The sequence below is a fragment of the Eptatretus burgeri genome, chromosome 1 (genome assembly GCF_056783735.1).
Source record: "Eptatretus burgeri isolate ZD-2024b chromosome 1, Ebu_testis_v1, whole genome shotgun sequence".
In the NCBI taxonomy this organism is placed as follows: domain Eukaryota; kingdom Metazoa; phylum Chordata; class Myxini; order Myxiniformes; family Myxinidae; genus Eptatretus; species Eptatretus burgeri.
Genome location: NC_140961.1, coordinates 87,158,296 through 87,178,674, shown reverse-complemented (window position 1 = coordinate 87,178,674; position 20,379 = coordinate 87,158,296). Strand labels below are relative to the sequence as shown.

Here is a 20,379-nt window from a genome sequence, read left to right as displayed (position 1 = left end):
TGCCATGACACCACATACCCCCCCCCCCACACACACACAAACAATACACTACACCACAACTCCCACTCCCACACCTCAGACACAACCAGCATTCCTCCCATCTACCAATTCCTAAGCATTCTGGGTTGCATTGGTCTGCTGACCACACCAGGTATTGAGAGGTCAGTTTACCCTCACCTGCTTTCTTTCTCTCCAGCTATCTAATATTTCTCGGTTGTGTGTGTGTGTGTGTGTGTGTGTGTGTGTGTGTGTGTGTGTGTGTGTGTGTGTGTGTGTGTGTGTGTGTGTGTGTGTGTGTGTGATGGCGCCTGTCCTAGCACAACTTAAGATTGTAGAAGATATATTGGGATAACTCTGCTCTGTGTCTGCTTTTTTAAGATTGTTTGTCTTTTACTACACTCCACAAATTCCTTTTGATCCCCTTGCTGTACATAAAAATATACCCCATTCAATGTGCCACATACTTTGCCTCGCATGATTATAAATAAATGCTTTGTACAGAAATGTTCCCAGCCCATTTTCATGTTTTCTTCCATTGGTCCAACATGGCCCTCACCCTCATTTCGCCAGAACGTTATTCCCCAACGATCTGTTTCCTAGCTGGTAGGTGCTTGGCAATCCCGCTCAGCTGCATCTGATCTGCTAAGGTGATCCAGTTTGAAAAAGTACATACCAAGGGCGTATCAAGTGATCTGTAGGTAAAGGGTATTTATTAGACGGAGGACCTTAAGTCACGTGGTCGAGTTATTGGCGTTCACGGTCAATTAGCGACATGCTGCGTCACAAAGTTATTAATGTGCGATGGCCTGCGATTCCGGAGAATCTAGTGGAAACCCGAGGTAGTTCACCCCTCGTGGTCTTTGCCCCCGACCCCGGGTCTGCTACAATTTGTTTTAAATTTCAATCTGATGGGACACATGGTCGGGCAGCAGAATTATTTCATATTTTGAATCTGGGTTCAGGAATTTAAATCGAACTTGGTACAAGTATTATAATTACATAATAATGTGGGTGGAGGCATATCTGGCAACTTTGCAACATGGTTTTAGTTTTTATTTTTATGACAACATGGTATGTTGAAGCTTGGCTGTGGGGCAGGGAGGGAACCAGGAAGTTGATGCAGAGGTGGAGAGGGTGGCGATTTTGAGAAGGGCTCATTGCTCAGTACCTTCTCGGGTTGGAGTTTCCATCTGCAGTATCTTTATCAGAAGGTTGTGTTTGGTCGAACTTTTATTGCAGTCTCTACCTTGCGGACTGTATTGGGGTCTGCCTTGGGCCTACAGTTGGGGCCTGCTGGGGGCCTATCATTGGGGCCTGCCTGGGGGCCTACCATTGGGGCCTACCTTTGGAGCCTGCCTTTGGAGCCTGCTGGGGGCCTACCGTTGGGGCCTACCAGGGGGCCGAATGTTGGGGCCTGCCTGGGGGCCTACCGGTGCAGCTTGCCTGGGGCCTACTGTTGGAGCCTGCCTGGGGGCCTTTCCTTTGGGCCTGCTTGGGGGCATACCGACGGGGCCTGCCTGGGGGCCCACCGCTGGGGCCTGCCTGGGGGCCAAACGGTGGAGCCTGCCTGGGGGCCTACTGTTGGGGCGTATCTGGTGGCCTCCCATTGGGGGCTGCTTGGGGGTATACCGTTGGGGCCTGCCTGGGGGCCCATCGTTGGGGCCTGCCTGGGGGCCTACCATTGGGGCCTACCTGGGGACCTACCGTTGGGGCTTAGTGTTGGGGCCTGCCTGGGGTTTTACCATTGGGACCTGCTTACATTGGGCTTGCTTGCATTGGGGCCTACTGCTGGGCTTGCTTGCGTTGGGGCATCCTGCTGGGCTTGCTTGCATTGGGGCCTCCTGCTGGGCTTGCTTGTGTTGGGGCCTACTGCTGGGCTTGCTTGCATTGGGGCCAACTGCTGTGCTTGCTTGCATTGGGGCCTGCTGCTGGGTTGCTTGCGTTGGGGCCTACTGCTGGGCTTGCTTGCTCAAACTCTTGCTGTGGCTCCTCCAGTTCGGATCCCTGATTTGCCTTGAGTTTGGTGCTGTTGGATACAGTGCCGCTCACATACACAACACCTGGGTCTCTCCTCTTGTGACATTTTTAGGACTATCGGACTGCAGGTCCTCTTTTGGGATTGGCTGGATTCCAAAGGGGTTCCATCTGGTCACCACCGTCTTTCACACAAACTTCGGTGGGAAGATAGTGGGAACGAAGGAAGCGAGCTGGGGGGTAGATTTGGCTGATAGGGTAGAAGCTTCCCCTCTCCCGAGCGTCAGTCCCCCCTCGCCAATATTGGAAGAAGAGATGCAGAGAGTGGGAGTGATGGCTCTCCAGATCATGTTAAAACCACTTTGGAGTGAACAAACAAGTGAATTTTTATTTTATTTTATTTTTTTTTTTTAATACCTTGGTCGAGGCTCGTATGAGAGCTAACACACAACTCACAGCAAGGAGGCATGAGACAAGAGGGGCGGGAGTGGAAGGGACAAAACATTGGGGAACAGACACAGGTGAACTGTGGAAGGGAGAGGGATGGGGATGGGACGGGGAACATGGCGAGGGGAAGATGGACATTAAAGGGACTTTCAGGAAGGAAAGCAGGAGAATTGAAGGAAGTGGGCTTGGGTGGATTATCGGGGGTAGAAAAGATCGAGGATTTGGATGGGGGAAGATAAGAGGTGGTGGTGAACAGATGTTTTGAAAGCCTGAAGGGAAGAATGGGAAAGAATAGAGTGAGGAAGTTTATTCCAAAGGCGGGAAAAAAGAGGAATGAAAGAGTGAAGATGAGCAGTGATTCGTGATTTTGGTAGTTTTACCAGAAGGGGGTTGTTGGCGGACCTTGAGCGCCCTGTGGAAATGTGGTTGGGACAAATCGCAGAGAGAGCAGGGGGGCAAGGCTGGAGAGGAGTCGGTAGAAGACAGAAAGACCACCGACCAACCTGCGGTGATTGAGTGAGAGGCCCAAAGACTCAGCTTCATTGCGGGAGATGCCAATGATCTTAAAAGCCCTGGTTTTGACAGCGTGAAGTCGAGAAAGGTGGGAGGCAGGAGCACCAGCCCAGAGGGGAGAGCAGTACTCCATCAGGCTACGGACAAAAGCTTTGTAAGTGGTCAGGAGCTCAAGAGGGCCGAGGAAGGACTTTGCACGACGGAGGATTCCCAGTCGGCGACTGGCTTTTGAGGCAAGGTTGGAAATGTGACTTTCCCAGGAAAGGTCATGGCAGATAGTGAGACCCAGAAGCTTGAAAGAAAAGACTTCTTCCAGAGGATTGTTGAGAAAGTGGATGGGGGGGTTTTGTAAACGGTCCTTTCGAAGAGACATAGTGAGAGTGTGAGATTTGTCTGGATTGAAAGACATGTTCCACGTGTTGGACCAGTTTGTGATTTTATCCAGATCTGCAGTGAGCGAAGAAGCTGCTGCTTGCCGGTCTGAGGGATGACAGATGGTACGGCAGAGGGTTGAGTCATCGGCAAAGAGAAATAGAGGATTTTCCAGAGAGTCCGAGAGATCATTGATGAAAACCAGAAAAAGAACAGGGCCCAGAACGCTACCTTGAGGAACTCCAGCCTGCACAGGAAGAGGGGATGAAAGAACTCCATTTAGGGCCACACGTTGACTGCGACAGGAGAGGAAGTCTGCGAGCCATGAGTGGAGATGGCCTTGAATACCATGGGAAGAGAGTTTGGTGAGTAGGGCAGGGTGCCAGACTGTGTCAAAAGCACGTGATATGTCCAGGGATACGGCTCGGATTTCCTGTCTGGCATTGAGGACCTCCATCCATTGATGGGAGAGCAGTAGCAGCATATCTAGGGTAGAGTGACCTGGTCTGAAACCAAATTGATGATTGGAAATCAAGCCATTGGAGAAGAGGAAGGATTTCATGTCTGAAGCGATGATGGATTCCATAACCTTGCTGATGATTGGGAGAAGGCTGATTGGTCTATAGTTACAGGGATCTGTTTTTGCACCTTTTTATGCAGGGCAGTGATGTTAGCAGATTTCCAAGCAGATGGCAGATGACCTTGGGAAAATGAGAGGGTGAATAGAACAGAGAGAGGGTGAGCAAGAGCAGAAGAGCAGGCTTTGAGGACACGTGGGCTGATGCCGTCTGGACCGGTTGCAGAATCTGACTCGAGGTTTGAAAGCAAGCTCTCCACCTTGTCAGGAGAAAAGGATACAGAGTCCAGGGACAGTTGGGTGCGACTGGGTAAAGTGGGTAGAGATAGTGATGGGTTTGGGACACAAGATTTAGCTGCAAACACCGAGTTTAGACATTCAGCTTTATCACGTGTGGAATCAGCAGTGCGGCCATTTGAGGTAAGGGAGGGGATGGAGGGGGAACATACACCAGAAACAGATTTGATTAAACGCCACCAGGATTTTGAGGAGGGAGAGAGGTTTGAGAGTTCAGACTTGAGATGAGAAAGATGTTGTTTTCTGGCTCTCCTGAGGGTAGCTACACACTTGTTCCGAGCTTTGTGGAAAGAACTGAGATTGCCCTCAGTTGGGTTTGCTTTCCATGAGGCAAAGGCAAGTTGTTTCAGGACAACTGCCTCGCCACAAGCTTCAGTAAACCAAGGGCGGGAGGAAGGGTAAGACAACTGAACACGAGAGGGGATAAATCTGTGCATGAGGGAGAGCAAGTTTCTTTGAAAGAATTCCCAGGATGAGTTGATGTTTGAGAAAGTAGTGATAGGAGACCAGTCTGTAAGTTTGATGGCTGCTCGGAGACCCTGCCAGTCGGCTTGAGTGAAATGCCAGACTCGACGGCGGTGAGGTGGTTCTCTGATAACAGCCAGAGAGATGTCCACTTTAATAAGGACGTGGTCAGAAGAACCAATTGGAGCGAAGGAAGAGCAGCAGATATTGTCAGGGAAATTTGTCAAAATCAGATCCAGAAGAGATGGAGTACCATTGGTTGAGATCCGGGTCGGGAAGTTGACCGATTGAGTCAGTCCCAATGAGTCACAGAAAGCTTTTGCTGATGTCCCATGGCAGGTGAGAGAGGTACCCACACCTAGCCAACTGGCGTGATGACAATTGAAGTCGCCACATAAGAGGAAGAGAGAGTTTGGATGAGAAGATAGAAGATGGTCCATGTTTTCGGAGAGTGAGGTGTAGATGGAGTCATCACTGTTCGGTGGACGGTACAGTACACATGTAAACATGAGGTGGGAGTGGAGGGGAAGCCGAAGCCAGAGGTATTCCTGGGGGTGTGGGGGAGTGAGAGCAGTGCAGGGAGAGTGAGGAATAGAGTCTTTGATGAAGAGAGCAACACCTCCACCAGGACGAGGCTCAGGTCTGTCATACCGTAAGAGGGAGTAACCAGGGAGAGATACTTGGGAGTCAGACACGTCTTGGGAGAGGAAAGTTTCTGTTAGGCAGATAATGTCTGGTTTGTCAGTGGCAACCTGCATGGAAAGATCTGAAAGGTTTGAGCGAAGGCCCCGGATATTTGAGGTCCACACTTTTAATGAAGAGGTAGGGGAGGAGGCTTTTGGTGCAGGAGGGGGAGGGGGCGGGGGAGGGTCGGACGAGGGACGAGGGGGAGGTAAGGAGGGTTGCTGAAGGAGTGTGGGGTATTGCAGAATAGCGAGGGGAGGGGGCCGAATGAGGAGGAGAAAAGGCTCTGTGGTGCTGTGAGAGAGGGGGGACAAGAGACAAGGAAGATGGCAGTTGAGGATTCGAGGAGGTGGAGTGAAGAGATGGAGGTGAGAGGGCAGTGGAGGGAGGCAGGTTGGTGGATGAGAGGGGGGCAACTTAGAGAAGGAAGAGTGAGGGGGATGAAAGGTGGGAGAAAGGTGAGGGGGGAATTTTTGAGAGAGGTGAGAGGGAGACTTGGAGGGAGAAGAGTGGGATGGTTGATTTGAGAGTGAGAGTGAGGGGGGAGGGGGTGAGTTGGCACTGAAGTTGGAGAAAAAGAATGGTTGATGGAAAGCGAGCATCCATGGCAAACTGTGGTTTTTAAAAGTTTTAGGTCAGAGATGCGATTTAACACAATTCTTGATGGATGCAATGAAGGCGAATTCAGAGCATGGAGAGAAGAAGTGCTGTAATAGTTGGATTTTTTAGGCAAGGAATGAAGGAGAGGTCGAAATGAGAGCAGTCTGTTAAAATAGCAGAAGAGTAGTGCATTGTGAAACAGTAAAGAGTACCACATGTGTGAGAGAGGAAGATGAAGCATTATAAGATCGTTTTTGTTGTTAATATTAATGTATGAGAGAGTTCAACAGATTAGGTCATGGAAGTGTAAAAAAAAAAAAAGAAATCGAGGAAGATGAGGAGGAAGTTAAGAGGAAGAAGTAGCAGAATCGGGAGAAGGTTGTTGTTGTTGTTGTTGGGTTTTTTATTTTTATTCTTATTTTTTTTATTTTTTTTTGAGATAAGAAAGAGATTAGTTGGGAGAATGGGGGATGTTTGGAAAGTGGGGAGGATGAAAATTGAAGGTAATGGGGAGGATAGAAATTGAAGGTAATGGGGAGAAAAAACAAACAAACAAAAAAAAAACGATCGAACACCAAGTGGAACCGGTAGGCCTCAAGCCTAGGACTAGGCCTCAAACACCAGGTGAGAACGTCGACATAAATACTCACAAAATAGCACGATTTTTGAAACAAAACCGAACTAGGAACACACATTAACATGTAGGTGAGAAAATTAAACAGTTAAAACGGGACAAATAACAACCGGAACTTAACTTTGAGAATGTCAGCAGGGAGCCCCGAAGGAGACCTCTTGCCGCTCAAAACCGGAACCGGAAGTGATGGGACAAATTCATGAAATGGAGAGTAACGGGAAGGGACAAATTGATGAACAAAGGAATGAAATTGGGAAAGGAATGAACGATTGGAAGGCAAAATGAAAAAAAGAGAATGAACAAATAAACAAAAATAAGGAGGGAATAACACAGGAAATGGGGGCACGGATTGATGGAATAGAGAAAAGAATCAAACACCAAGTGGAGGACAGACTGGGAGAATTTGAGATGAAATTGGAAACTCAATTTGGGAAATGGAGGAAAAAATGACATCAGAGTATGAGGAAAAATGAAAATAAATGATGTGGAAAATAGAAGTGTCATATCCAGGCTGTTCAAATGGGGGAAGATTTGGAAGGAAAAATTGGGTCAACAAATCAAAGAATTTATGAAGTAAATAAGTCCCTTAGAGGGCTATCACGCCTGTGTGGATGACAGAATGAGACAGCAGGTAAAGGAATGGGGATCTCAAGCACCAGGGTGGCGATCTGGCTGAGGAGGTGAAAAGTTTGAAGCCCAGGTAGGAGAACAAGATTGGGTGTTAGTTGATAAAGGCTTGTGGGGGTCACAATTGACTGAGGAGGTGAAAGAGTTGAAAGCTCGTGTAACCAAACAAGAGCAGGTATTAGTTGATAAAGGTCCTTGAGGGCCACAATTGACTTGGGAAAGATGAATAAAATGTTATAGGAGTGGCTGAACACTTCGGTCAATACCATGGAGGGAACGGTTGCTTTCGTCCAACGGATTCTGCAAGACGAGGTAAGCCAGTCCTTTAAGCATCTCGAGAATGAAATAAAAGTGACCCATGGGACCCTCACCATTGGCCACATTTTGGAATTGGAGGTTCCAAAGTTGAATACACAGATGCGGGGGGGGGGGTGTTTTGTCCCTGGGCTGGATTTGGATATGCAGGAATTAGGGAGAAGAGCCTCGGGAACAGCTAGCCCCCTCATACATTTTGACGTGTCAGGGAGTTTTGAGGCTTTGCTGATGCAATTTGAGTGTGTCTCAGCTCAATGGTTGGGGGGCTGTGGGAATGTATTGGGAATCCACTGGCAACATTGCAGAGGCCAGCCGCAGATGTTTTAAATGTGGTCCCAGAGGAAATACGGAGCAGTAAGGGCATTTGCAATGCCTTGAACCATTAGTTTGGGACAGGTGCAAGGTGCCACCAGCTGCTGTATCATAAACTGAAACCTGGTGAAATGATGCAAGAACCTGCCCAGGATATACACAAATCTGTGAGGATTGCATTGGGACCTACCAGCATCGGCATGGGACAAGGTGGTAATAGAAACATTTATGGCCACTCTTCCTGATCTCGAGGTCTGAACTGTCGTAGAATTGCAGGACCCAGCCATGGTGCAGCGAGCCTGACCTTTCTAAGGAAGTCGAACGACATATCAGAGAGATCGCCGGTGATGGTACGACAGGTGGAGGTACAGCATCAGGAAGAGAAACCGGAGGAATCAGGCATTACCCAAATGCTAAGGGTGATGAGCCATCAGCTGTCAAATGTGACAAGGTGTAAATTTGCAGCAGGTGAGTCACAGCGGTGTTGTCTGGCTCGCCAGTCGGGCGGCCTAATCCTTGTCTGGTTGTCCTGGGAGTAGGGGGTGCTCTGTTTGGATTCTTGAGAGGTCCATTTATGGGGAGTTGATTCAGGTGCAGTAGAAGAGGACATGTGCAGCGGTACTGTCAGGACACAACCATGCACAGACCTCCGAGCAGGCATCACAGCCTGGAGAGGGGAGGACATCCCAATGGACCACATGGTCCAGAGAAAGGGTGTCACCACCTACGATGGGCCTCACAGCCACTGCAGGCTGTCTGGGAAATTAGAACGAGTGGAGCATATGTTGCTATGCTTGGCTGGCAAGTGTGTGGAGAAGCGCTCTTCTTTGATGAAAATCGTGAATTGTGGAAGAATTGGCATGGGTAATTTGAGGGTTGGATGCAAAAATTGAGGGGGAATTTTGTGAGACTATGGTGGACACTGGGGCAGTGACGCCATCATTAATCTGAGTGTTAAACCAAAGTGTTGGAGATGAGCAAAATGAGCAAAGAATACTGTGCCTTCGGTATTTACAATGACTTGATGGTATTCACCGCTCAGAAAATCCTCGACGCCAATTGGAGTTCTCACAATATGAGTAAAAGCTACATACACATGGTACACATGAGATGTGATTATAGTTCAAATAATAAGTAATATAATCACATCTCATGTGTAAATAGCAAAATAAGTATTGAGCTGTTTGTATTACAAGACTTTGGTGGAACAGTATATGAATAGTCCCAAGCAGTACAGACACTTATCTCTCGAAAGAACGTGGTCATCTTGAGGGTGTATTAGGTGGGAATTTGATTTTCAATTTAATTTGATGAAAAGTTATCATGAGCAGAGTACGCATCCCAGTGGAAATATTGTTCTAAGCATATGTAACACATTCTTTAGACACATCCCATTATTTTGGTGATGCACAGGCAACAGACCTCTACCTCAATCGCTCCCAAAAATATAAATAACCCGGGATACAAAAAGCAAAAACAAGCATACTGCTTGGATGCATTTATAATGTATTGTGGTTATGTAGCTGGGATAATTCTAATTGCATTGGCCCATAGGCTGACATCAGAGGCCTGAAGCCTATAAAGCTTGAACCCTGAGGTCCATGATGCCTTAGGGCTCTAACCTTTCGATATATATCTGATCCTTTTAATGGTCCATTAGGTTGTTTTACACTGCATGGAAAACTTCTAGAGAGGGCATGGCGATTGTGAATGTGACACTTCTGAAGAGAGTGTAGGCTTATGTATGATCTTAGACTTCCAAAATGGCATGTGTATGGGTTTGTTCCCCCCCTCCCCCCCCCCCATGTTGCAGACGAAAGTGGCATCAAGCCAGCTGTCCAAATAATGGGTCCAGAGCATAGATACATACATACATAAAACACTTGCTCCATTAGATATAGTAGACCAGCAAAAAGGCCCCTCAATGATAGGTGACCTTTCTGTATTTTCACAACTGTATTTTCATCGGTGAAAACTCTTATCTGGATAAAACCGAGGTGATGCACAAAAACTTCCATTCATCGCACAAGTTGCCAATCTCTATTTGGGCGGTGTATAGGCACCAGACCGCTGCTTCGAGCGCTCCCTAAAATATAAATAACCAGGTTTATGCGTGTGAAGCAAAAACATACCTCCTGCTTATGTGCATATATAACTTCATGGTGCTTGTATACCTCGGACATTTCCAAATGCACTTGCCCACAGGCTGACACAAGAGGCCTGAAGCCCAAGGCCCACGTGTCGTGTCACCTTCATAAGGCCCGTGACACTCATTGGCTTCAACCTTTCGATATTTGCTGATCCTTCAGTCGCTTTGGTTGTTTTACACGGAACGGAAAACGTATAGGGAGAGCTTGATGATTGTGAATATGACACTTCAGAAGATGGCTGAGGCTTACCATAGCACCAACAAGATGGACGTATTAATTTTTTTTCAGGTTACAATTGTGGGAGGATTTAGGCTAGCTGTCGAATCAAGGAGTAGAAGGCAAACCGTCAATGGTCCACACTTACAGTGCATACATAGTCCAAAAAGGAACCGGCTTTTCTATACATAGAAGATTGGACATGATATTCATGTTATTACATTCGAAGTTACTTATCCTACCACCTGGATGTAAATTGAAAAGAAGGGCTCCATTAGTTTTTGCGCGTCGACCTCATGAATCATCATGCCCAGTTTCAAAATGATCCGTTGAGCGGCAGGATGGAAAAAAACGAAAAATTGGTCAACGACCCCCTGCCTGACTGCCTGACTGCCTGACTGCCTGACTGCCTGAATGACTGACTGCCTGACTGACTAAAGGATATCGTTATGGTTTTTAGAGCTTGTCGATTCTGTCATCGACAAGCTAAAAATCAGTGGAAGTTTTATGGTGAAGAATCACACGTGTCCACCTCATAGAGTATTGATAAACTCAGCAATACCATGAATCAATATATTGCCTGTATCATCATGTCTTTCCGTTTTACAGTAGCAAAATTAGGATTCTTCCATTCTCTAACAGTTATTTATGCAGGCATCAGTCACGAGCATTATGACTGTAGCCGAATACGTTACAAAATCATTAAAAATCTAAGATGGATGCCACACGCATCGCCGAAGAGAGCCAAATGCAGCAACATATTCGTTGCCAATAACTTTGTCGCTTATTAAATAATCAAGCAACCGTGGAACATTTAAATTTTAAACACAAATGCTCAATCTGATTGATAATTAACTCCATTAATTCAGTTACGCGCATTGGCCACAACATGTCCTTCTCTTGACATGTCTGTAAAAAATATCATATGCGTAGCCTCATGCATAAAACATGGTTTCAGTCTCAACTGCTTCGAGCTCATCAACGATACAACACAGCATCCTTGTTCATTTCCCAGATAGCACACCAAAGCCAAACCATTTGGCCCAGTATTGACACAAATGTGTGCCAGCGCTGCCTTTCATTAAATGCCAGTTCCAGCTGATACTGTCACGCTGTCTGGGTTGTCATCTTCCAGAAGAAGCATATCTACCTGAGACGTGAGCAAGTTAACCCCTAAAAATAACACTGTTCACAAGATAACACATTTGTCAGCATCAATTCTCAAGGATCTTATTTTATGTTCACCCAGCGAATGACCTGCTCTAGGAAGTATTGGGAAATACTGAAATTATCCACAGAATTGGTAATAATTACGGAAGCAGAATAAAAACTGAGAATATAATGCAAATACCATTTGAAAGTCGTATCTCGTGTTTAAAAATGAAATGCTCCATACGAGTCGTGTGATGCTTATCCCTTTATGAGCACACTATGATTGGTCGTTATGCAAGTTATCAGAAACTGCTACACCTGCAGAAGGATTAAAAACTTATATGTGGTGATATTTAGCACGGTAAATGTGTCATGAATCCTATGGTTCCAGGGAAGGAAATATCACATGACAGGCTTTCGAATCACAAGCGGGGGATGCTTACAGATTATAATAAGCAATAACGAACTGTGCTTCCCCGTTGTCTCGAGTCGCTCACCTGCATCTGATTTTTCATTTTATTTAATCCATTTATTTATTTTCATTTGTTTATATTTTCATTTACGGATGCTTTCTGATGGTTCTGTGATTATTTTATTTTATTTTATTTATTTATTTATTTATTTATTTTTCCCTGTGTATCAGCTTCGATGTCCATCGGCACACAAAATTACTATACCTCCCCATTGTCTCAGGTCGCCCACCTGCATTTTATCTTTTTTTCATTTGTTTTCATTTATTTATATTTTAATATATGGATGCTTTCCGAGATTCTGTAATTTTTCTTTCCCAGTGCATTGACTTCAATATTCATTGACATGCAAAATTTCAGCTTTCTATGTCACCCAGAAGGTACCGATCTTTATATCAATCAGTGAGTAGCCTCGTGTTGGCTTGGCAGTTAGGGTGGCTGGCTTTGGATTTTAGGGTCCTGAGTCCGAGCCCCGTTTGCTGCTGAATTAACACAAGGTGGGGTTGACTCAGCCTATCATCCTTCTGAGGTCGGTGAAATGATTACCATTGTATTGGTATTGGGACACAGCATCAGCGGCATAGTTGCACTCCAATAAAATGATAGCTATCTGGCAGCCAGGCTGCCATCCAGAAGAAGAAGAAGAAGAAGAAGAAGAAGAAGAAGAAGAAGAAGAAGAAGAAGAAGAAGAAGAAGAAGAAGAAGAAGAAGAAGAAGTCACTGAGTTAGCGAGTCATTGGTTAGAATGAAATTTATATATAGAATTATAAGTGTTCGCTAGTTCAGGTTATTCCATGAGGCAGATTGCAGTTTGGCTTCATGTTTCAGCAGGAGCTGCATGCAAGCCTTTGAGGAGGATACATAAACTGGAATTGTCAATAGGAAAGATCAAGGAAGAAAGCCTAACTCTCCAAAAGTTATGTTAAGTCCCTTAGGTTATGATCTCTACCTGATAGATGACGATCCAGTAGAGATCTGGGGAATGACCGAGCTGAACTTATGGTTGTTGATGTATTTCAAAAAGAGTGAGTACACATGTGAGTACAAAATGGTCTCAAGAGATGTGTAGCTGCCCAAAACCATTTTCTGAGGAAAGGCTGGAATGGTTTTAAATTATAACTATGGAATGAGCAGCAGAAGTGAAACAGTGGGATGACCAAACTTGCAAGAAGGTGTTTGTTACAGATAAAGGCAGAACGGGGAGCTGTATAACAGCAAGTGGAGACATGGGGGTGGGTTATTGCAAGTGTGGGTTTACATATCGAGAAGTAAAATATATTAGGTGTTACGAGTAAGTTCCAACCCATTTTGCAAACACAAATTGAAACGAAGGTCAAATTTCTCAAAAGGTGAAAACAAAATCGAAGTACAGGGCGGCCACAATGTCTTGTCACCCATTGTAAATATTGTGACATTGCGTTTTATCATATTAAATGACAATACTCAAGGGCTCTACAAGTTATACCACATGCACTTGCAGCACTCTTACTTCATTACACTTATTACAGGATACGATCCAAGCTATAAGTGTCCATTGGATCTGTTTGTGTCCATCATTGTCTTTACAGAGAATTTTGCTCCATGTTCTGTGAGACATTTTCCTGGGCATTTGTGGGGTGATATGATTAGAAGCAAGTCACCCTGCTTGTTTAAGGTAATCAGTGGTAGTCACTCAATCTGAGAGACAAGACATTGCGGCCACCGTATATCACCGCATTTGGTTGAGCACACTCCTCTGCCAGGCTGAACAGATTTCGTTTTGCATCCCACTGATGAGCCGGATCTGCATGTGGACAATTCGTTCTTCCTTATCACATACCAAAATCTAATCAGCTCGTTCTTGTCCCTGAAAATAACCCTGTCGCTGCAGGACACTAACCCATCTGTATATTTTTATGGCACCCACTGAAAGACATTCAGTCTCTTGAACTTTTAGGCCTCACCAACAGCCATGACCTCTTGTGGGCTAGCCACATAGTAAAGCTGACCTCCAAAGCCAGCCGTAAAGTGGGCATCTTTCGTAAATCCAAGACTTTTCTTGGCAAATGAGAGCTACTTAGCTTAGAAGACCTGTATCCATAGCTAAATGAAGTAATACTCTCACATATGGGCTGGTACCCCAGCTTTAAATCTGTCTCTCCTGGATATTAAGTGGAATCTAAATCTCTCAATGTTATTGGAATATCCTGTGACAAGGTCGAAGTACAAGGTCTGATGCTTTCACCTTGCAGGCAGCTCAGTGATCTCTCTGTTTTCTCCCACCTCTTCTCTGATTTTTTCTCCCTCTGCTTTTGCAGTCCTCCAAATTTCACCGACCACTCTAGGATGCAGATGTTATTCCCATCACTCTCTCCTGGTTAAATTTCCAAAATCCAGGCTGACTGCACACCACATGTTTCTTACTTCTCCTGTCTATGGAACCACCAGCTCGAGGCATTCTTTCCAACTCTTTGCTTCACGGTTCCAAGCAGGAATTGAACTGCTACCTCATGTTATTCTTCACCCTGACCGATGATCTTTATTACCCAAATTCACTCTTTCCATAACCAAACCTTCTTACTTGCTGATTTCAGTGTTTCCTCCCCTACTCTTTCATTATTTCTGTTTGTTTATTCCCTTGCTGATTGTGCACAATTGTTTCTACACTACATCCACTGTCAATGTAACCTTACTCTTCCATGAGCCCCAGTCTTGTGGAAGAAAAAAGTATTTTTCAGCAATTAAAACAGTATAGTCAGTGATTGTTCTTCATCTTCGTTCTCATTCTTATTTTCTTCTTTTTATTACTATTCTTCTTCTTCGACACAGTATGGGGTTGGCAGATCATAAAGCATATAATATTGGCCCAAATCTTTCATGAACTACTTTGCCAGGACGGATGTTCAGTCGTAAGATCAAGTGACCAATAATACAATTTTCTGATGTACTGGATTGCATGCATATTTTCTTTATGAAAGGTTATGATACACATTTTAGAGGTCTCTGGTTCAGCCATTTCTTATTTATGGAATCCAGTTCCGGTCATCTGATTATGAAATAAATGATCGAGCTGAATAACAAGTTATGTGGTTTTGTTGGAATCAAATTCTGTCTTTAGACTAGTGCCAAATTCAAAAAAGAGGACCACTGGACCTGTAGCATACTGGGCTCTGGCCTAATGTTGTAACCCAATTTTTTTAGCATTCTGATTGGTGGGTCTGGAGAAGAAGATTTTTGAAGAAATTTACTAAGTCGGCCATTTTTGACCTACTTCGTTATGTGACGGGAATGAGGTTTGCAATTCCTGTTATGAGTCAGGAGTGGAACGATGCTGCCAAATTTCATCTCGATCAGCGCAACGGTTTTGCAGAAGTCAAAATAGGTGACGGACAGATGCATGCTGCATGATGGCAATACCTTATCTGGAATTTAAATTCCAGATAACCTAAAAATGTAGCTTGTTAAGCTGAATGAAGTGTTTTTGAGGAAAAGCTGGTAAACAACTTTTTCTGAACTTTTTTGATGCTGAAAATGAATCTTTTTATTCACCAGGCTCAAATTTGACTTTTGGTCAGAAAATTAGGTCAGTACGTCATCGCATCCAAACCTGGATTGTTTTTAATGTTGGTTGGCAAAGATGGTTCAGATCACATAGTATGTAGATGGGATTTGTCATGATTTGTGAACCATTTACATTAAGCCCCACGAACATAATTTTTTCACGTCTGGGTGGTTGTGAAAAAATTATGTGGGCATGCGGAGTTTTTTTTTATACCTCCCACGTTTTATACATGGATGTAGTTCATTGAATATGAATGGTGAGATGTGTTCTGTGCATGCCTCAATTGGATGTTTAATAGACGGTGCTGTCATCGGGAATAAGTTTTTAGGGCGGGAAGTTTGAAAAACAATTTCAAATAAAAAATAAACATGTTTTGATGTGGGTGAATATTTTGATGCACGTGGGAAGAAAAAGCGATAGTCTGTTTTTGGGGCCTTATGACTATCTCATTTTTGCTGTTGGATAGAAAGTTTTCTGAAATGTAAATGTCTTGCTTGTTTCATTTCAGATCAAAATAAACATGGATCCAGTTACCAAGTTGAAGCAGCTAGTCTCTATGTCCCTTGATATTTATATCATTTGCCAATAATTGCATTGGTCAAAAGGTGATGTTAAATTTGCTGCAACGTCAAAAGGACTGGATTAGATGGAAACAGCAATCGCCATGCGGCAGAAGTTACCAGATTATAAATACAGACATAATGTAGACAGGGTAACATCAATTTTTAGAGCTTTGTCCGACACTAAACCAAAACTTGTGTGGCAAAAATCGTACTTTTCTGTTTACACAAGTAAAGTGCAAATTTGAAGACTACAGGAACCTGATGAGACATCCTTCCCTCGCACTTCATCCTCAATTCATGTGGCAAATCTTCCACAATATAGATTAGGATTACACCACAGTTCAAAACCCACGGATTAGAAACTTTGCATGTTTTGCAAGGACACAAAATTAAAACAAACTTGTAATGTTTTGTTGGCACTGAATATGAGTGTCAAAATTATATCAGCAGAAAAAATATGCTGAGCAAATATGTCTATATGTAGTGGATGTGAATGATCTCGTTGCAGCTGGAGGATGCTACCACTCAAACTGCTGAAAAAGTTTCTGAAAGAGCAAAAGAGCCAAGGTTGAGAATGAAACTGTGGCTGAAGCAATGGAATTTATTTGGCAAGAATTTCGACAATGTGCAGATAACGGTCATGTTTGGGAACATTATAAAGAGCGAGCCAATGGAATAGGTATTGACATCCCCCCCCCTCCCATCCTCTGAGTCACCTATCCACATTTAAAGACTGATTGCGCTTATTTCTCGAAAATGTTTATGACTTTGTTTTGCATGATCAGGTTCCATCTGAAAGGCTAACACTCCTTGTTCCAATTGCATTCAGCCATGTTGCTTTGTCGAAGCTGGTGAGTGGTGATGAAGAATTGGATGATGAGCAAACCCCCATCTTCAAGTTGGATGATGGCCAGTTTCTGTCCATGGTCCATGTCGCAATGAAGCTCCGTGGCGATATACTCTCTCTCAACCACAATTCAAAGGAGTTGAGGTTAACGAACAAGCAGCAATATATTGTGTTCCATCGAGTTTGTATGTATTTCCCCATCTGCCACTGCAGTAGGTGGCCAGTCACTCCTTGAAGAGGACTCTGATGAACAGGAATTCCCACACTTATCCATCTATTCCATACCTTTTTTTCAGCATTACTCTCCATGTGCTGTTTGATACAATCTGAGCTTGTGACCTACATTAATGACCTTAATAGTCAACATTGAGCTTGGTAAACAAGGTACTCATATTTGACGTACCCAAGCACAGCAGAAAAGGTTGTGAACCTGCCTTTCCACCTTGGAGTCGTATTTCGCAAAAACTGTACAAGTTTACTATTCAAACCCAGTTTTGACTTTTGACCTTGAGTTTCGTTGTTATTTATACATGCAACTGATAATTAGAAAATTATCAGAATAGTGAATAATGTATCTACATATCCTAAAATAGGCAGTCAATCTTCAAGGTGCTTGTTTTCTTGAGAGTATTGTAAGGAATAGTGGACACTTTCCAATATTCAGTAAAAGAAGCCATGATGGAGATAACTGCATTTTTCTTCAAATACTACTTCACATTTTCCATTTATTTTCGATCTTCCTTGCACCAGTACCCTTAATTATAAATACAGAGTTTCAAACTTTGCACAGTTAGCGAATGATAAAGGCTTTTTGAGAGAATGTAATATTTTGATGACCTTTGACCTACTGACCCAGTTTTCTGTCCTAAAAAGTCAAAATTAAGCCTGGTAAACAAAAGATTAATTTTCAATACCAAAAGCAGTTCAGAAAAGTTTATTTCCCAGCTTTTCCTCAAAAATGCTTCAAACATTCACCTTTTCTGAAAATGGCACCTGTCTACGATGGATGAGGTGGGTCATGGTGCACACTGGATGGGTAGAATTGTCTTTTCCTGCATATGATTTTCGTTGTGTAGGTTTCATTGCCATGTTCTGTACTATATCACTGGCAAGTTCTGTCAGGTTTTGATATTTTGATCCCACGTCTCATTTTGCAACCCTCGACGCATATGGAGGATTTGGCATCAATAACATTTTCCAAAAATAAGTTGATGCCAAGGAACTGCTTCTTTCCACAGCGTACAAGTTAGAGGCCTTTTTTGTTCCACTGACTTTCATCTCATCACACACTTCCTTCGCTTTCATCCTTTCACCTCTTCCCCAGAAAACGTTCATCCAGTGACCCCTCGATCATTGTTACTCATCAAAGTCCAACCTTTTTGGTGACCTCCACTCTAATGTCTCGCATTTCTCCTACATCAAGAACAACCTTCTTGTATCTCCACAAGTCCTTCAAAGTGGCGAGTCATCACCATTTTATATATTATTGGATGATTTATACTCTAAGTTTGCCTGGGCATGCTTGCTTGTTTCCTCCCATTTCAAGCTTGGTGTACATGTTACTATTTGTTCCATGACATTTTGCTTCTCTTTAACCGTTTTCAGCCCTTCCAATGACCTCGACGCTATGTAACAAAAAGGCAAAATTTGAGAAAAGGAAATGGCAAAAGGAGGATCTCATCGATACGGGCCAAGTTAGATCTTGGCACGACAGAACATTCTTTCAGAAAGCCTAGCAAAGGCCCAGCAACGTGAAGATTGAAAAGTACAGAAACTCAAAAGGAAATCCAATATTTGTATCAGTCTTGTTTAATTATGTCTTACCTGGATGATTGTCTTGCCTTATTGACATGACTTCCTCCCACCTCCCCACCCCCAACACCACCCTCACCATGACACTCCCCAAACTTCCCGGACTGAACCTTTGCCTCTGTATGTTTACTTGCAGCCATGGCATCACATGGTTAGTGCACAGATGACCCTCAGAGAGAGGTGGAGATTTGAGTAATTCCAACACTTTGGGGCATTTTTTTTTGTTACAAATCAACCAATGATAGTTTTTTATAACAATTCGAGTATCCTGATTTTGAAAATCGCAATTACCAAAACATATTGTTATGGTTTTGGAAAACTTACCCCAGAAGAGAGCAAGCAATGACATGACATGTAGGTGACCCAAGGATCAGTTTTTTTCATTAGTCTTTGTAGAGATAGTCCTTGGTCCCTTGCCAAAGGGCTGTTTGGGTGGGGGCTAGACTGTATTTGTCCCGTGTAATGTCTCCCCCATCCCCCTCTTTTACTTTCAATCATTCCCTCTATTACCCCATCCACCCATTTCAATGGTCCAATAATCTCCAATCCATCAAACGTTCTTTCAACAGTCCCTCCTTCACCCCATCGGTATTACCTTCAATCCCCCAGCCATTTGATCATCCCTCGGTCATGCAGAATTCCTTCCATGTTCCCTCCATCTGTGCATTGCATAATAACCCATTAGGTGTTTTCACATGTGTGTTCATGATGCTTGGTGCTCATCATGGCCTACCAGGTACAGTGCTTCTCGCAGGCATGGTGCAGTGCGAATGGTGTTTTGCATGTAGAGGAGAGGGTTGGGGGCTCTCGTTGTGGCTTGAGGTGCATGGAGGGCGGGGCGGTTCTCCTCAGAATTTCTCACCTTCTTTGAAAGTTCTCCTCAGAATGGCGTAGAAATTTCCACAAATGACGTCATGCACTCGCCCCCATCGGCTGTGGACCAATTGGAGGGGGAAGGGTTTGTGGGAGGAGGTGAATAAAGCTGATGTGAAGAAGAAGAAGCAGAAAGGCAAGAGAAGTACACGCTGTGGGCTCACTTGAGCAGGGACGAAGAGTGCTCCTGAACAGATGGCTCAAAAAGCAGATGGGGAAGAAGCGAAAGGCAGAAAGCAGATGCAGAAGGATGAGGAAAGCAGAAAGGAGAATTTAACGGGACAAGCTCGCATGAGCAGAAGACTAAAATAGTGAGAAGGCTCATGAGGGAAGGAACAAAATTGTGTGAGGGTAAAGAAAGGAAGGTTTCACAAGCAGTTGGTGTTGAGCTTCTGTGGAAAAAGAACCCTCCTTCCACAAGCGTCATCCTGTCATCCACGAAGTACGAGGAGGGTTACCAGTGGAACCTCATCGATGGGGGCCTGAGGAGGAAGAATCTGAGGCGGAGAGTGAGTCGCATATCTTCCTCAGATATCTGGGATGCCACAGAGGACTCGCCTCATGGGTCTGGGCACCTCAGGGACGCGGCTGCGTATTCCCATCGCCGCTGCCCATCCATTTTCCTTTGCTTTCTCCTGGATATTGTTGCAGGGCCGGATGTCGGCCGTGACCACGACCGCGAGATGGAGCTGCAGCGTCGGCTCGACCGAACACCCATAATTCAGATCGTACTTCTTCGGAACAGTCCAAAGAGTACGGGTCCTTTTTTTTGGACCGTGAAGGGTTAGGTACAGGCTTATTTGCCAAATCTTCAAAATACCTAGAGACCATGTGGCAATCTACCGAGTCTTCACACACTCGACGGCACCTGCACGGAACGAGCTGCTTAGCGTGCTCGTTCCGTGTGCGTCCCGAGCGGTTTGATCGCCGGGTTCCGT

The 20,379-nt window shown here is 44.5% G+C and overlaps 1 pseudogene; it reads left to right on the top strand.

The window, feature by feature from the left end:
- The first annotated feature begins 545 nt into the window (after nucleotides 1–545).
- LOC147034904 (uncharacterized) lies at nucleotides 546–17,126 on the top strand (annotated as a pseudogene).
- Nucleotides 17,127–20,379: the final 3,253 nt, after the last annotated feature.